At 40.9% G+C, this 15,922-nt stretch overlaps 1 protein-coding gene across 1 annotated transcript in view; it reads right to left on the reverse strand.

Annotated features, from left to right (window-relative positions):
- Nucleotides 1-15,412, reverse strand: part of PNCK (pregnancy up-regulated nonubiquitous CaM kinase) — a 150,640-nt gene extending 135,228 nt beyond the window's left edge. Inside the window, exon 1 of the mRNA XM_073600169.1 lies at nt 15,186-15,412. The gene's annotated coding sequence lies outside the window, so the exon portion shown is untranslated. The remainder of the gene's footprint in view (nt 1-15,185) is intronic.
- Between the last annotated feature and the right edge of the window lie 510 nt (nt 15,413-15,922).

The raw sequence follows: 15,922 nt of genomic DNA on the forward strand, positions 1-15,922 counted from the left end.
TCCCATAAATACCCTCTTCCCAGAATGCAACTCGGAGGACCACCTCCACCGTGCTTGCCTCCGAGACAGAGGAGCATCTATACACTTCGACATGTTGCCTTTCCAACACTGACTAATGGTAACAGCGACACCCACCGGTCAGCACGGAAGCACACACAGCGTCAGCCAAGCTGGAACAGAGGCAAACTTTTAACCTTCCTAACACATAATTTACTAAATTTACCTAATCTGCAGTAGATTGTAAATCGCCCAGCGCTACATTTGTAAAAAAAAATTTCTAAAAACCATTTATCATTTTCCTTCCACTTCTCAATTATGTGCCACTTTGTGTTGGTCTATCGCATAAAATCCCAATAAAATACATTTACATTTGTGGTTGTAATATGACAAAGTGTGGAAAATTGTAAGGGGTATGAATACTTTTTCAAGGCACTTTATATAAATATATATATATATATATATATATATATATATATATATATATATAGTATATTGCAGCAGTTTCAGTGTGTTCACCTCTTGTTCGTATTTCTCCTGTGCCCTGTCTGTATAATCTGGGTAGAATAATTGCAGCGCTTCCCAGACCTGATGATAAAAATATAACTGCCTAACATTCCAGTGAGGAAGTGAGCAGCGGCACCAGACAGCAGCTTGTGTCTTGCTAGTAGCACCCGGTGTATGTGCGTTATGAGACAGCACAAAGGGAAAGTAAAATATGTATAGCTCTTCTATGAATTGAAGGTCTTCATATGGGGAGAAAACCAGGCATTAAATTCCAGCTGTCATGCGGCCAATACTTTGCTGAGCACCACTGGAAATGCAGTTCATTGTAGCACATGATATATGTTTATTCTTAGGTACAGTATGTGCCTATTAAAGGGGACCTGTACTGAAGTGCTAACAACATTCTGGTAAGTGGTAACATTCTTGCTAGGCTAAATACATAAAAAGTAATGGAAAGGCTAAAATACTTACCTTTCCTGGAAAAAAATGCTGGTCTAGGCTCTAGTTAGAGCTCTAGGCTTAAAAAAAACAAAAAAAAAAAAACAAAACAAAACATACTAAAGCTTCCCTTCTGTCCCTACTTTATGAAACAGACTCTCAACTAGGGTTCCTCTATGGGGTTTGGTAGGGGTTCCTTGATCAGTAAACAGTGGCAGATTGATCATCCACCCACACTGACCACCAATGTAGGAAGGCTTCTTCCCAATGACATCCAATATAAGAGGTCACGTCTACATTGATCTCCAATATACTGTAAAGGAGATTTTTTTCTGCTGACCACCATCATGAGAAAGACATTTTCTTTGTAAGGAGGCAAATTCCCACTGCCATCCACCATTACTTGTTAATTCTACACTGGTTACCAATGTAAAGTAGCTTTTTTCCACTCCCCATCAAGGTGAGGATGCATTTTTTTTCATTGGCCACCAATGTAAGGTGTGAAGTTCCCACTGACATCCAATATTAGGGGTCAGTTCTACACTGGTCACTAATGTAGAGTGGGTTTTTCTCCACTGACCATCAATGTTGAGGAACATTTTCTATTGGCCACCAATGTAAGGAGGCAAATTCCCAATTACATTCAATATAAGGGCTCACTTCTACACTGGTCACCAATGTAAAGGGTCTTTTCTCCAGTGACCATCAATGTTGAGGGAAATTTTCCATTGACCACCAATATAAGGAGGCAAGTTCCAACTGACATCCAATATTAGCAGTCCGTTCTACATTGGTTACCAATGTAAAGATGCTTTTCTCCACTGACCACTTCTACACTAGTCACCAATGTAAAGGGTCTTTTCTCCAGTGACCATCAATGTTGAGGGACATTATCCATTGACCACAGGGGTGGACTGACAACTCATGGGGCCCCCCGGCAATAGAAGATTATGGGGGCCCCCGGGCATTAGGAGAAGATTATGGGGCCCCCGGGCAGTAGGAGATTATGGGGCCCCCAGGCAATAGGAGATTATGGGGCCCCCAGGCAATAGATTATGGGGCAACACAGTATACACACACACACACATACAGTATAAACACACAGACACACAATATACACACACAGTATACACACACAGAATACACATACACACACTGAAAAGGTACTGGAGAGGCGGGGTAGCTATAATCTTGGGATTTTTTAAAAAACACAGATTTTTACATACTGTCCCTGGTTTTATTGAGGCTGGCAACCCTGATGGGGCCCCTTAGTGGCATGGGGCCCTCGGGCAGTGCCCAAGTACACGAATGGTCAGTCCGCCCCTGATTGACCACCAATATAAGCAGGCAAGTTCCAACTGATATCCAATATAAGGGGTCAGTTCTACACTGGTCACACGTGTAAAGGAACTTTTCTATACTAACCACCAATGTGAGGTGACATTTTCCATTGACCACCAATGTAAGGAGGTAAATTCCCAATGACATCCAAAATCTCTTCTACACTGATCACCAATGTAAAGGGGCTTTTCTCCAGTGACCACCAACATCAAAGGGCATCTAAACCCAAGAACAAAAATATAGCTTACTAGTCCTTAGATATGGTGGATTTTCAGGCTAAGTGCATTTTCTGCAAATACAATTCAAATATCTGTTCATCCTGACGGAAATACAGTGTCATTGTAACTTCCTGCAACCTGAACTGAAATCTCAAACAATGTTATCAATTATCTGAGCTATCTACTGCAAACTACAAATTTGTGTAATGGAGATGATGAGAACGAAAAGTGTTTCACGAGAGCAGCCCAGCATGACAACGTTGCTCCACCAAAGATACAGTGTGTTGTCACTCTCAGCCCAGAAGTGTGTTACTGGAAAGATCAACAGGTGAATATAATAGTAAAAAAGCCTAAAAGCCACCACATCTAAGGACTGGAAAGCTACAATATATTACATTTATGTTTTTTTTAGATTTAGTTATACCCTAATGGTCAATGTTTTCCAAATTTTAGTAATCAGTGTACTGCTATTATGAATTTTGCAGTGTTTAAAGTAAACCCGTCATAAGAGAAATATGGAGGCTGCCATTGCTGACCTTCTCATGGAATTTCCAAAGACCTGTACCCCAGACTTACCCTTTTGCTTTAATAACTTCAACCACTGACCTAGACTTATAGCTTAGTGAATTAAATCGTATGTGTGATATTTTGACTCAAGTCGCCTTTACTTTGCCCTGCCCACAGTCCAACCTTTCCTTAGGCCTGGTTTACACCTATGCATTTTTTAGTGCATTTTCAGTTTTGCAGAAACAGACTACAGTCCATTTAATATGGTTTCCTATGGGTCGCGTTCACATCCGTGCATTTTTAAGAAAGGGCCAGGGACCAACGGGTTGTGTTTTTGGTTCCATAGACTTCAACGGATCAAAAATGTGTACAGTGGAACCTCGGATTGCGATAACACGGTTAACGAGCGTTTCGCACTATGAGTGTTGTGCTCGGTTTGCGAGTGTTGTCTTGCAAAACGAGCACGATTCAGGCCAAAGCGTGTGCAGTGCTGCATTTGGCCTGAGGTGGGGGGGCGCCGGAGCCGATCCGCGCCATTCGGAAATGCACGGAAAAGCCCGAGGACAGCTTGGTTGACCTTGGCAAACCTTGGGAACGGAGTCTTTCCGAGGTTTGTCGAGGTCAGCTGAGCTGTCCTCGGGCCTTTCTGGCCGTTTCCGAGGCTCTCTGGCATCCCACCCCCACCATTGAAGTCAATGCGGAACTAATTATTTTCGTTTCCACTGACTTCAATGGGGAAACTCGCTTTGATATGCGAGTACTTTGGATTACGAGCATTCTCCTGGAACGGATTATGCTCGTAATCCGAGGTTCCACTGTATTGAAAAAAGGCAAAATGCACCTGGAATGTTCATCAACTGCAACCTGCATAGGTGTGAACCAGGCTTAAAAGTTAATGTATTGTCAGAACTTTTTATTCGTTTTGAATAGAGTAGTTGTCATATAGAGTGGGTGTCAGATACGCTAAGAATGCCAAAGTTCCAATGCTTTTATTTATAATTATATCTCAACTTACATTTTTTTCTGCTATTAGATGTCCTTAATCTGATGACTGCCGTCATTAAACCCCCGGTCATCCTGGACCCACCCTCAGCCTGTGACCGGACAGGAGAAGACATCTTTGTCACTCTGCTCTCTCCTCCTATCAGCATGCTTCTTGTCAACACCTGTACTTATTTGCTCCTTCTGCTGCTTTTTTCTCCCACACGCCTTCCCTGCTGTACAGGGACCGCAAGAAGCTGATAACAGATCAAATGTATTAATGAATACAGAGCTTTGTGTCTTTTATATTTGACCTGGAGTTTATCTTTAAGGAAAACCTTGATTTTAGCATGCTTATTATCACCTGATCGCACTGCTGTGAACCATGCCCATAAACCATGCTCACTGTGGTTATTCTCTAGGTCAGGACCTAACCTACAGTGTGGGCAGTTTTTCAAAGAAACTCCATGGGATGTAAATATTGTCCTGCCTTGGGTAGACTGGGCCTTTAAAAACATTGCCCTAACTGAGTTTGATAAGAAAGTGTGGGTCATAAGGTTGAATATGTTGTTTTTCCGCTGCTGTGTTCTTTAAATTCAAGGTCATCACTGGGCCTCCTAAAGTTTATAACAGATCTTGTTTGACTGAACCCTGTAAGGTCCAAGATGCAGATTTTAGTCCTGGGTAGCTTAACTATATAAATTAACTAGGTTTGGGGAGACCATCATGGTAGGTTGGCTGAACACCAATTTTCCTAGGTTTTTTACAGATGGATAAAGTCATTACTTAAGCCTAATGACTTGAGTTCAGAAGCTCACCACAACCAGGGACCTGTTAGAAGATCACTCCACATGTAGTAGGTCAACAAAAGCACCAAACAAAATTCTTGAGATTTCTGTGTAGCTTAACAATATGAACTAATTAGGTTTGGGAAGACCATCATAGTAGGTTGGCTGGACACCAATTTTCACCAGATTTCAAAAGATTATTACTTATAATAATAATAATACTTGAGCCTAATGGTTAAGTTATTACTTGAGCCTTGGGTTTGGCTGTTCACCACAAAGAGTGACCCCCTTAGAAGAACAGGTTTAACTGAATTGAGAACTCCACATGTAGTAGGTCAACAAAAGCACCAAACAATCTTCTTGAGAATCCTAAATCTTTGAATGTTCAACTGGTGACAGCAAAAACAACATAAGACCATCCAAGACATTTAGAGGGCCTTTAAAATCTTCATTCATCAGGACTGCCCTTGTGGCCTCCAAACGCATTGGTTGTTTGTTTAGCTGGTGACAGCAAAAAAAGAAACAATTAAAGATTTTGGAGCTTTTGTTGATCTGGTACACTTGAATTTCTCAATTCAGTTCAACCGTCTTTTCTAATGGGTCCCGGTTTTGTGGTGAGCTGCCGAACCCAAGCCATTAGGCTCAAGTAATGACTTTGTCCATCTTTTGAGAACCTGTGAAAATCAGTGTCCAGTGCCTCGTGACCACCTGCTCTTTGTAAACCAGCGGCATGGGAAGGTATAGGTCAGCCCATTAGGAAGCAGTGTCAAATAAAGTGACCATATTGCTATGAAAAAAAAAAAAGCTTAATAAAAGCAGTAAGTTACAAATACTTACCAATCTGGTGGGTGGTCACTCCAGTCTTTGCTCTCTTGCAGAGCTATGGCAGCCAATGGTATCCAACGCTTTAAGGCATGTTTTAACCCATTGTGTTCCTTGTTTCCACCCCAACAAGCCACTTTGTTACTACAGCACACAATAGGAGCTGAGCAGGGGCACCAGTTGGGGGGGGGGGGGGGGGGTGTCAAACTATCATCACTCCTTGAAGTGTAGACTATCAGTGGTGGCTGTTGCTTTACAAGAATGGAGATAAGAGTCAGTGTCTTCAAGACTGGTAAGTGTAATTAATCTTGATTTACAGGCTGTTTCTATTTACGTTTTTTTCTCTCCCCTAGAGACAGGGTCAATTTAAACATTTCAAGTTTAATAGAGGACCTCCAGTATTTCCTGTTTAAAATGCTCTGATGCTTTTAAGTAACTCAGCAAGCCGACCAAGTCCTAAATTGTCTCTAATTCAGTACTCAGTACTTTTATTCAGTAAATACATTTTTTTTGGAAAGCCCGGGATGCAGTCCAAGGTGAAGTTGAGCCTTTTTTGTTATAGTGAATTTCTAGTTTTAAGGATACTGAAAAGACATGATGATTTATATCAGGGGTCTCCAAACTTTCCAAATTAAGGGCCAGTTTACTGTCTTTTAGAATATAGGTGGGGAGGACTGACTGACGCCAATGGGACTAGAAAATTCCTCAGTGTCAGTGGGAGTAAGCAATGCCTCCGGGTTAGTGATCAGTGGGAGTAAAGAAAATTGTAATTGTGCCCAATCATAGTGTCAGTGGAAGGAATTGTTCCCTGTTGGTGGTGTTAGTGGAGGGAATCGTGCACTATTGTTGGTATCAGTGGGAGAAATAGTGTTCCATCACTTAGATCAGTGGGAAGAATAATGTTCCATCATTGGATGTCAGTGGAAGGAATGGTGCCTCATCGTTGATGTCAGTAGGAGGAATAGTGCCCCAAGCCGGATAAATGCAAGCAAAAGGCCACATCCAGACCATGGGCCGTAGTTTGGAGGCCACTGATATATATTAAAGAAGCCCTGTTACAAACCTAGAAAACGAGAAGTTGTCCCGTAAAGAGGAGATATTATACTTAAGCGAGTAAGGAAAGGTTTAAAAAAAAAAACCCATTGGCGATCCGACAGGCAGAGGCACCGTCATATGTTGTAAGGATGGATAGGAGTCATCTGGTTTAGCAACCACTGAAATGCTTTATTTCACCTAAAAACGAGTTTCATGGTTTTAAATTGCCACTTCTTAAGTTTATGGTGATATATACGAATGTTTTCCAATCTCTGGTTGTGCCTTCTCTTTTAAGCAGGGGTTTTTGGTGAAATGACTCCCACCCATCCGTAGTACAGAGTACTACAGGTGTCCCTGCTGATCAGATCACCAACAGGCTTTTTTGGAGCTTTCCTCACTCAGCTCATCACCCACCTCAGAACACCAATGAGGTTCCAGGATTGGGACCCTCTGGCATTGAGAGCAACCTATCTTATCCTACATGGAGACAGAGCTTTCTCCACTTGCATCTATGGAAGGATACATGTCTCTGCCCCACGGGGTGACTGCAGCCTTAACAAATCGATGTTATTTTCCTTCTTTTCCCATTGAAAAAACATCTGAGTTAAAGTACAACTAAAGGCCCCTGCTAGGGAGATTCACTCTCTCTATTTTTCTTGTTTACCATTATTATTGAAAGTGAAAGTAAAAGAAAATCCCAAATTTTGGGTTGTCCCCAGAAAAGTAATATAGGGGAAATGTTCCAATGGGGACACTAGTTCTAGTGACCTGGCGGTTCCCAAGGGATTCTCTTAATTTGCAGGGGTTTCCTCTTAGAGTTGCCACCTCATCCCTTTAAACTCGAACACATGTTAATTACACAGGTTCTGTGGCTGATTAAGGTGGTAATTAAACTCATTTGTTGCTTTATCTGGATTTAATTAGCCCCAGAATCTGTGTAATTCATATGTGTTCGGGTTTAAAGGGATGAGGTGGTAACTCTATTTCCTCTCCCTTCCTGGTTTGGCTATGGGACAGGAAGTGAAGGTAAATCTCCTCCATGGAATACAGATGGCAAAAAATAAACTGACAGGGGTTATAACCCTCCCTTACTCTATCCAAAATGAAATTAACTACCTCATTTAAGTCAACTAACTACACTATAAGGGCTCTCTTGCCTCCCTCTTTTCTTTTTCTGGTGGACACTCTGAGTTACCCCAGGGGTTTTTAGCCTGTCCCCTACGGCCAATACCTTTGGACCTCTGCGGCCCACCACACCCTAAATCTCAGATAATATACTCACCTGTCCCACCGCCGGCAACAACCATCTACTGTGCTCGGAGAATCCTCTTTATCTGACACACTTCCAGGCGTATCGGATTCCTGGTTCCCTCACCCTGCTAGACACTGTGGTGCCCTCTGCCAGCCTCTACGTTATTACTGGTTCCTGCACTGACATAGGGGCCAACAGAAGGAACCACAGCACTCAACGGGGGAATTGGAACCCAACATTACCAGAATTCTCCATGATATAATAAGTAAAAAAAATCCAGCAGGGATGGTGGGTCTATCAGAAGCTCTGAGATGTATAAGAAATTAGCTTGTGGCTTAATCTGACAATAGCTACCAAAAAAATGGAGCTGAAATTAGCAAAAAATATTTGTTTTAAGGCTGCTACTATGGAGGTCAGCATTTCCTAGTACAACACAGGTCTCCTGTTGAGTAATCTTATTGATATATTCTGTAGTCAACCTCTGCCCAGCTGGAAATTGCTGATCGCTTGCAAAATAGGTCATACCGAGGCTAGCCACGCATGTTAAGATTCCTTTCATTTGGCTCTCAGAATAAATGAGAGAAACCAGTTGATTTGCTCAATCCATGCTGAATAGGAATTGACACCACCAGCTATTGAATTAAATCAAAATTATAAATTGGATGCAGGTTTTTAATGGGTCAGTCGAACCATCACTGGGCACACTATAATGCCCCGTACACATGGTTGAACATTGATTGGACATTGCGACAACAAAATCCTAGGATTTTTTCCGACGGATGTTGGTTCAAACTTGTCTTGCATACACACGGTCACACAAAGTTGTCAGAAAATCCGATCATTCTGAACGCGGTGACGTAAAACACGTACGTCGGGACTATAAACGCGGCAGTAGCCAATAGCTTTCATCTCTTTATAGATTCTGAGCATGCGTCGGATTTGTGTACACACGATCGGAAATTCCGACAACAGGTTTTGTTGTCGGAAAATTTTATATCCTGCTCTCAAACTTTGTGTGTCGGAAAATCCGATGGAAAATGTGTGATGGAGCCCACACACGGTCGGAATCTCCGACAACAAGGTCCTATCACACATTTTCCGTCGGAGAATCCAACCGTGTGTACGGGGCATTACTGTTTCGGCAACAGGCTGCAAAATGGGGGCACCTCCAAAAAAACCAGGGGAAAATACCCAGAGTTGAGAATCCTTGAATATACATCCAATGAGAGCAGAGAACAAACAGGGCAGGGAGGTTTTTACCAATAATATAGTTTCACTGAAGAAAAAATTCCAGCTCGCTTCAGGAGCCAAACAGGCTCTCCTTCATGAGGGTTAACAAGAGTTCCTTTGCTGCACTTGCTAATACTGCCATATTCTGCCCATTTTTTAAACCATTCCATACAGAAAACAACAAATCCTATCTGGTATTTGCCTATCTGAGTCCATTTAACGTGGAACTAAACCCTCCTATCCTTTACAGCCAAGGAGCTGCTTCTGTTGGATCTGCAATTGCCATCGTCCTGCACATGTGATCAATTTGACGCCAGCCATTTGGTAGCCTGACAGTTCAGTTGGCAGTCACTATCTGCGGCAGGCCTTGAATTTTACCATTTTGGGAAACCATTAAATAGATCAGCTTAGTTCCTCTTTGGCATGCTCAGAATTCCTGGGCCCTGATGAAGTGGGAGTCAGTTTAAAACCCGAAATGTGTTGGATTTTCTTCTGCTGCGAAGCAATCATTAAAAATAATCTAGTGTTAAAAATTATTTCGCTTTAAAAATAATTATTAAACAATTTATTAACAATTAAAAAAAATGCTATCCACATATTTAAAAAAAAAAAAAAGTTGTCTCAGTAAACATGCCCAGCCTTCATTTTAAAAAGAATTTTGTTTTAAAAATGATTTAGTATTAAAAATGATTTTATTATTATTTTCATTATTTAGAATTTAGTTAAAATAAAAAGGGGAAACTATTCTAATAAATAAGATTTAGTGATATTAAGGATTCATAACAGAATTCCATTTGTATAAATAAAACAATCATTAATAATAATCAAATAATAATACAACAATAACAATAATTACATAGATAATTAAAATAAAAACACACAAAAAATAATAATAATAATAACAACGGCAACACAAATAATTAATTGTGAAGAGTAGAGTTCAATTAAATATACAGTATCTCACAGAAGTGAGTACACCCCTCACATTTTTGTAAATAATTTATTATATCTTTTTATGTGACAACACTGAAGAAATGACACTTTCCTACAAAGTAGTGAGTGTACAGCTTGTATAACAGTGTAAATTTGCTGTCCCCTCAAAATAACTCAACACACAGCCTTTAATGTCTAAACCACTGGCAACAAAAGTGAGTACACCCCTAAGTGAAAATGTCCACATTGGGTCCAATTAGCCATTTTCCCTCCCCGTTGTCATGTGACTCATTAGTGTTACAAGGTCGCAGGTGTGAATGGGGAGCAGGTGTGTTAAATTTGGTGTTATCGCTCTCACTCTCTCATACTGGTCACTGGAAGTTCAACATGGCACCCCATGGTAAAGAACTCTCTGAGGATCTGAAAAAACAATTGTTGCTCTACATACAGATGGCCTAGACTATAAGGAGATTGCCAAGACCCTAAAACTAAGCTTCAGCACAGTGGCCAAGACCATACAGTGGTTTAACAGGACAGGTTCCACTCAGAACAGACCTCGCCATGGTCGACCAAAGAAGTTGAGTGCACGTGCTCAGCGTCATATCCAGAGGTTGTGTTTGGGAAATAGATGTATGAGTGCTGCCAGCACTGCTGCAGAAATTGAAGGAGTGGGGGGTCAGCATGGCTGTTGTCCCAGAAGGAATCCTCTTCTAAAGATGATGCACAAGAAAGCCCGCAAACAGTTTGCTGAAGACAAGCAGACTAAGGATATTGATTACTGGAACCATGTCCTGTGGTCTGTTGAGACCAAGATAAACTTATTTGGTTCAGATGGTGTCAAGCATGTGTGGCGGCAACCAGGTAAGGAGAACAAAGACAAGTGTGTCTTGCCTACAGTCAAGTATGGTGGTGGGAGTGTCATGGTCTGGGGCTGCATGAGTGCTGCCGGCACTGGGGAGCTACAGTTCATTGAGGGAACCATGAATGCCAACATATACTGTGACATACTGAAGCAGAGCATGATCCCCTCCCTTCGGAGACTGGGCCGCAGGGCAGTATTCCAACATAATAACGACCCCAAATACACCTCCAAGGTGACCACTGCCTTGCTAAAGAAGCTGAGGGTAAAGGTGATGGAATGGCCAAACATATCTCCAGACCTAAACCCTATTGATCATCTGTGGGGCATCCTCAAATGGAAGGTGGAGGAGTGCAAGGTCTCTAACATCCACCAACTCTGTGATGTCTTCATGGAGGAAGGGAAGAGGACTCCAGTGGCAACCTGTGAAGCTCTGGTCAACTCCATGCCCAAGAGGGCTGAGGCAGTGCTGGAAAATAATGGTGGCCACACAAAATATTGACACTTTGGGCCCAATTTGGACATTTTCCCTTATCGGTGTAGAGTTGAGTTGTTTTGAGGGGACAGCAAATTTACACTGTTATACAAGCTGTACACTCACTACTTTACATTGTAGCAAAGTGTCATTTCTTCAGCGTTGTCACATGAAAAGATAGAATGAAATATTTACAAAAATGTGAGGGGTGTACTCACCTTTGTAAGATACTGTACATCTAATTACAATATCCGTTTATGTAGGAAAAAGTCAATGTTCTAGTTTGCATTCGTTCTACAATTTGTATTTTCATGCAGAGCGCATAAAAATATTCTCTGCGTCAGTCTGAATTTCATCCAGTTATGGAATTTTGTACTGTAAATAGATAAAATAATTGGCTAATAAAAGTGATTTCCTTAGGATGGTCAAACACGGGTTGAATTTCAATAGAGTTTTCTTTGGAAAATCAGAAAATTTGTGTGTTTTGTGATCCGATGACGCCACCATTGATTTTGAAATTCGGCCAACCAAGTCTTCTATTTCACCTCATGTTGCTACAGAAAAGAATTTTCGTGGCTGGGAATCTTCTTTTCTTTCCGGGGAATTTTCTTTCCTTGCACATGCGCATTTCTTTTTCGATTACATTTCTCGTACGATTCTCCCATCATTGATTAGAAAATCTTTAGTTTTTCAAAAAATTTCCAACATGTCCGATTACTCAAATTTGATGGCCACACGAAAATTGGCTGTTGCTACAGCCCACCAATGGTGTGAAATAAGATTTTCCAAAGAACATTCTTTCAAAATTTGACCCATATATGGCCTGCCTTAGAGTCAAGGGGCCTATTCCGATCATTTTTGTACTTCAAGCAAGTGGCGTTTTTTGATGCAAGAAATCCCTACAGACAAAAATGGATATATGCCGGATGTTCAGGTTAGAGAGAAAAAAAAACTGTATATAGATAGAAAGATAGATTGATAGATAAATAGATAGATAGATAGATAGATAGATAGATAGATAGATAGATAGATAGATAGATAGATAGATAGATAGATAGATATTTAATATATATATATATATACTAAATAAATAAATATATATAAATAGATATATCTAACTATATATGGATAGATATATATCTAGATATATTTATGTATTTATATATATACACACACACACACACCTACCAACATTCAGTCGGATGGGCGATCTTTTTCCTGGTGATTCCCCACAAGTTTAGTATTTTCTTGCTAAGAAATTTGGAATTATTTTTTTTAATGGGATTGCTAGATCTTAGAGGTGTATTTATATATATTTAAAAAAAATTAAAAAAATAAAAATAATGCAGGATTATTCGTCCTGTGAAACTGCATGTTCATTTGTGCGAATTGGGGCAAAATCAAATGTTATCAGGCTATTTTCTCTCCAGGTTGAATGTTAATCACTTACCCAGAATAAGGTGATTCAGGGGAAAAATAAAACGCATTATGGCTGCTAGATGGAGCCGATAAAAGCTAGATGGCAAAAACTATTTATTTACTACGATTCGCAGCTCCATCTAGTGGCCATATTGCTGTTTTTTCCTGGTTCGGGCCATTCCATATGAATGATCAACTTTTGACCTGGAGAGAAATGATATTCATATACATTCAATGTTACCCCCGTTCACACATAACGAATGTACATGCAGTTTCACAGGACGAATAGCTCTGCAATTTATTTATTTTTTATTTATAAATGCACCCCTTAAATTTTTAAAGCAATTTTCTGGCTCAGTAGAGTTTTGTAATGATGGCAAAGTTTGTAGCATGTTTCTATGGAGTGTTGCTCAAATCACTAAAGGAGAGTGACTGTTTGCAGAGCACAATGCCGAAAATTCAATCACTCACTGTCATCCCTGGCATTAGCGATTTGCAGCACTCATTAATCTCAGCCTCAAAATCACCCGTCTGACACCAGCCTTAAGGTTTAACTCTAAAGAGCTACATCCAGATCAAGTCCTGGAACGGGCTTTAGCTTTCAACAGCATATCAACTGCCAACATTTCTTTAATTAACCCTTTGTGTGTCTCCTGGCCACAGGTAAAGCAGAATCAGATTTAGCTTTCAACAGCGTCTCCTGGCCACAGGTAAAGAAGAATAAGCTTTAGCTTTCAAAAACATGTCAACTGCCAACATTTTTATAATTAACCCTTGGTGTGTCTCCTGGCCAAATTGCCCGTCTGACATCAGCCTAAAGGTTTACCTTTAAAGAGTTACATCCAGATCAAGTCCTGGAATGGGCTTTAGCTTTCAACAGCGTGTCAACTGCCAACATTTCTGAAATGAAACCCTTTCTATATCTCCTGGCCACAGCTAGAGAAAAATGGGCTTTAGCTTTTCAAAAACATATCAACTGCCAACATTTTTTTAAATAACCCTTTGTGTGTCTCCAGGCCACAGGTAAAGCGTAATGGGCTTTAACTTTCAACAGCCCCTCAACTGCCCACATTTCTTTAATTTATTCTTTGTGTTTCTCCTGTCCACAGGTAAAGTGAAATTAGCTTTAGCTTTCAAAAACATGTCAACTGCCAACATTTCTGTATTTAACCCTTTGTGTGTCTGCTGGTCACAGGTAAAGCAGAATGGGCTTTAGCTTTCAACAGCAGGTCAACTGGCAACATTTCTGAAAATAACCCTTTGTGTATCTCCTGGCCACAGCTAGAGAAAAATGGGCTTTAGCTTTCAAAAACATATCAACTGCCAACATTTTTATAAATAACCCTTTGTGTGTCTCCTGCCCACAGGTAAAGTATAATCAGCTTTAGCTTTCAACAACATATCAACTGCCAATATTTCTGTATTCAACCCTTTGTGTGTCTCCTGGCTTTGGGTAAGGCTGAATGGGCTTTAGCTTTCAACAGCACCTTAACTTCCAGCGTTTTTATAATTAACCTTTGATGTGTCTCCTGGCCACAGATAAAGCAGAACAGGCTTTAGCTTTCAACAGCACCTCAACTGCCCACATTTCCTTAATTTATTCTTTGTGTGTCTCCTGCCCACAGGTAAAGTGAAATCAGCTTTAGCTTTCAACAACATGTCAACTTCCAATATTTCTGTATTTAACCCTTTGTGTGTCTCCTGGCCTTGTGTAAAGCTGAATGGGCTTTATCTTCCAATAGCACGTTAACTGCCAATATTTCTTTAAATTAACCCTTTCTGAGTCTCCTGGACACAGGCATAGCGGAACGAGCTTTAGCTTTGAACGTCGCCTCAACTGCCAACATTTCTTTAAATTAAAGATAGAGGTAAAGCTGTGGCAACTTCCTAGGCTCAGCGGCGGCACCAGAAGCCTGTGTGCCCAGCATGCCAAAATTTCCACTGAAGAGCAAGCGAGGCGGGCATCCTGTCGTCCTAACTAAAAAGTGTTGCATGCTGCACCCTGCTACAACTTCCCATAGACATAGACCAACTCTCCCCCCCCCCCCCCCGACCCCTCCCGTCCTTTCCATCTCTGCTGTCAAAGGAGAAATATCATGAATCGGTCCTGAAAAAGCTTCTGGGATCACCCCCTCACCAGCAAAATTAAATCAAGCGTAGAATGCCATTGGGCATTGAGAAAATTAGAGGAGGGGGGGAGAAAATATTGTTGTGGGGGTACCCGGGTGAGTAATCAATAAAACGAGCCAATAAAAAAAGAAGGCTAAAAAAAAAAGGGAAAATATTGTTGTGGGGGATCCCTGGCGAGTAATCAATAAAACAAGCCAATAAAAAAAGAAAAAGAAGGCTGCCCTTTAAATGGTTGGGAAAATGGGGAACCTACCTGGCTGTGATCAGTAGTGCATTAGCCTGGTGTGTCTGGAGGAAAGCGTCTCTTCTAAAGTGATGCAGCGCTGTGTGACTGTGTGAACGTATTCCATGCTATTTAAAACATTCTCATCCCCTACAGTCCAGGCCAGCAAACTGTAGCTCTCTCTCTCTCTCTCTGTTCGTTCGTTCGCTCTCTCTCTCTCTCTTTCCCTCCCTATCATCTATTCTCTCCACCCCTTTATCATCCATCTCCCTTAAAGGGGTCCATCCTTATAAGGACATTGCTGAAAAATGTCTGCAGATCACTGGTTGCTGCGAGTAGCCCCTAGGCAGGATTCTCAGTGGATGGAAAAATCCCCCCCCCCCCCCTAAAGGCGGCATCTGTTGCATGAATGAAAGTGTGAAAGATCTGGGGGGGGGCATGAATATTCGACTCAGCGGGTGGCTATCGGGATATTCGGGATTAAAAGACCACTAGAGCATGAAAATATTCTGGTAGCTATATGAGGCTACTACCTGTCATGAGATTATTCAGTATATACATTTCTTTTCTTTCTTTCTTCTTTTTTTTTGCATGCTTTTATATATATATATATATATATATATATATATTTTCTTTAGGCAAATCAAGCTGTCCAGAAAAAAAGGACAGTTACAGGGGTTAAGATAGTCCATTTTTCACAAGGAATTAAAGTCTCAATTAAAGGTAACATATGATGTGCAGATGAATAGATTTACTTAAGACGTATT

Source organism: Aquarana catesbeiana, linkage group LG09 (genome assembly GCF_042186555.1).
Source record: "Aquarana catesbeiana isolate 2022-GZ linkage group LG09, ASM4218655v1, whole genome shotgun sequence".
Classification (NCBI taxonomy): Eukaryota; Metazoa; Chordata; class Amphibia; order Anura; family Ranidae; genus Aquarana; species Aquarana catesbeiana.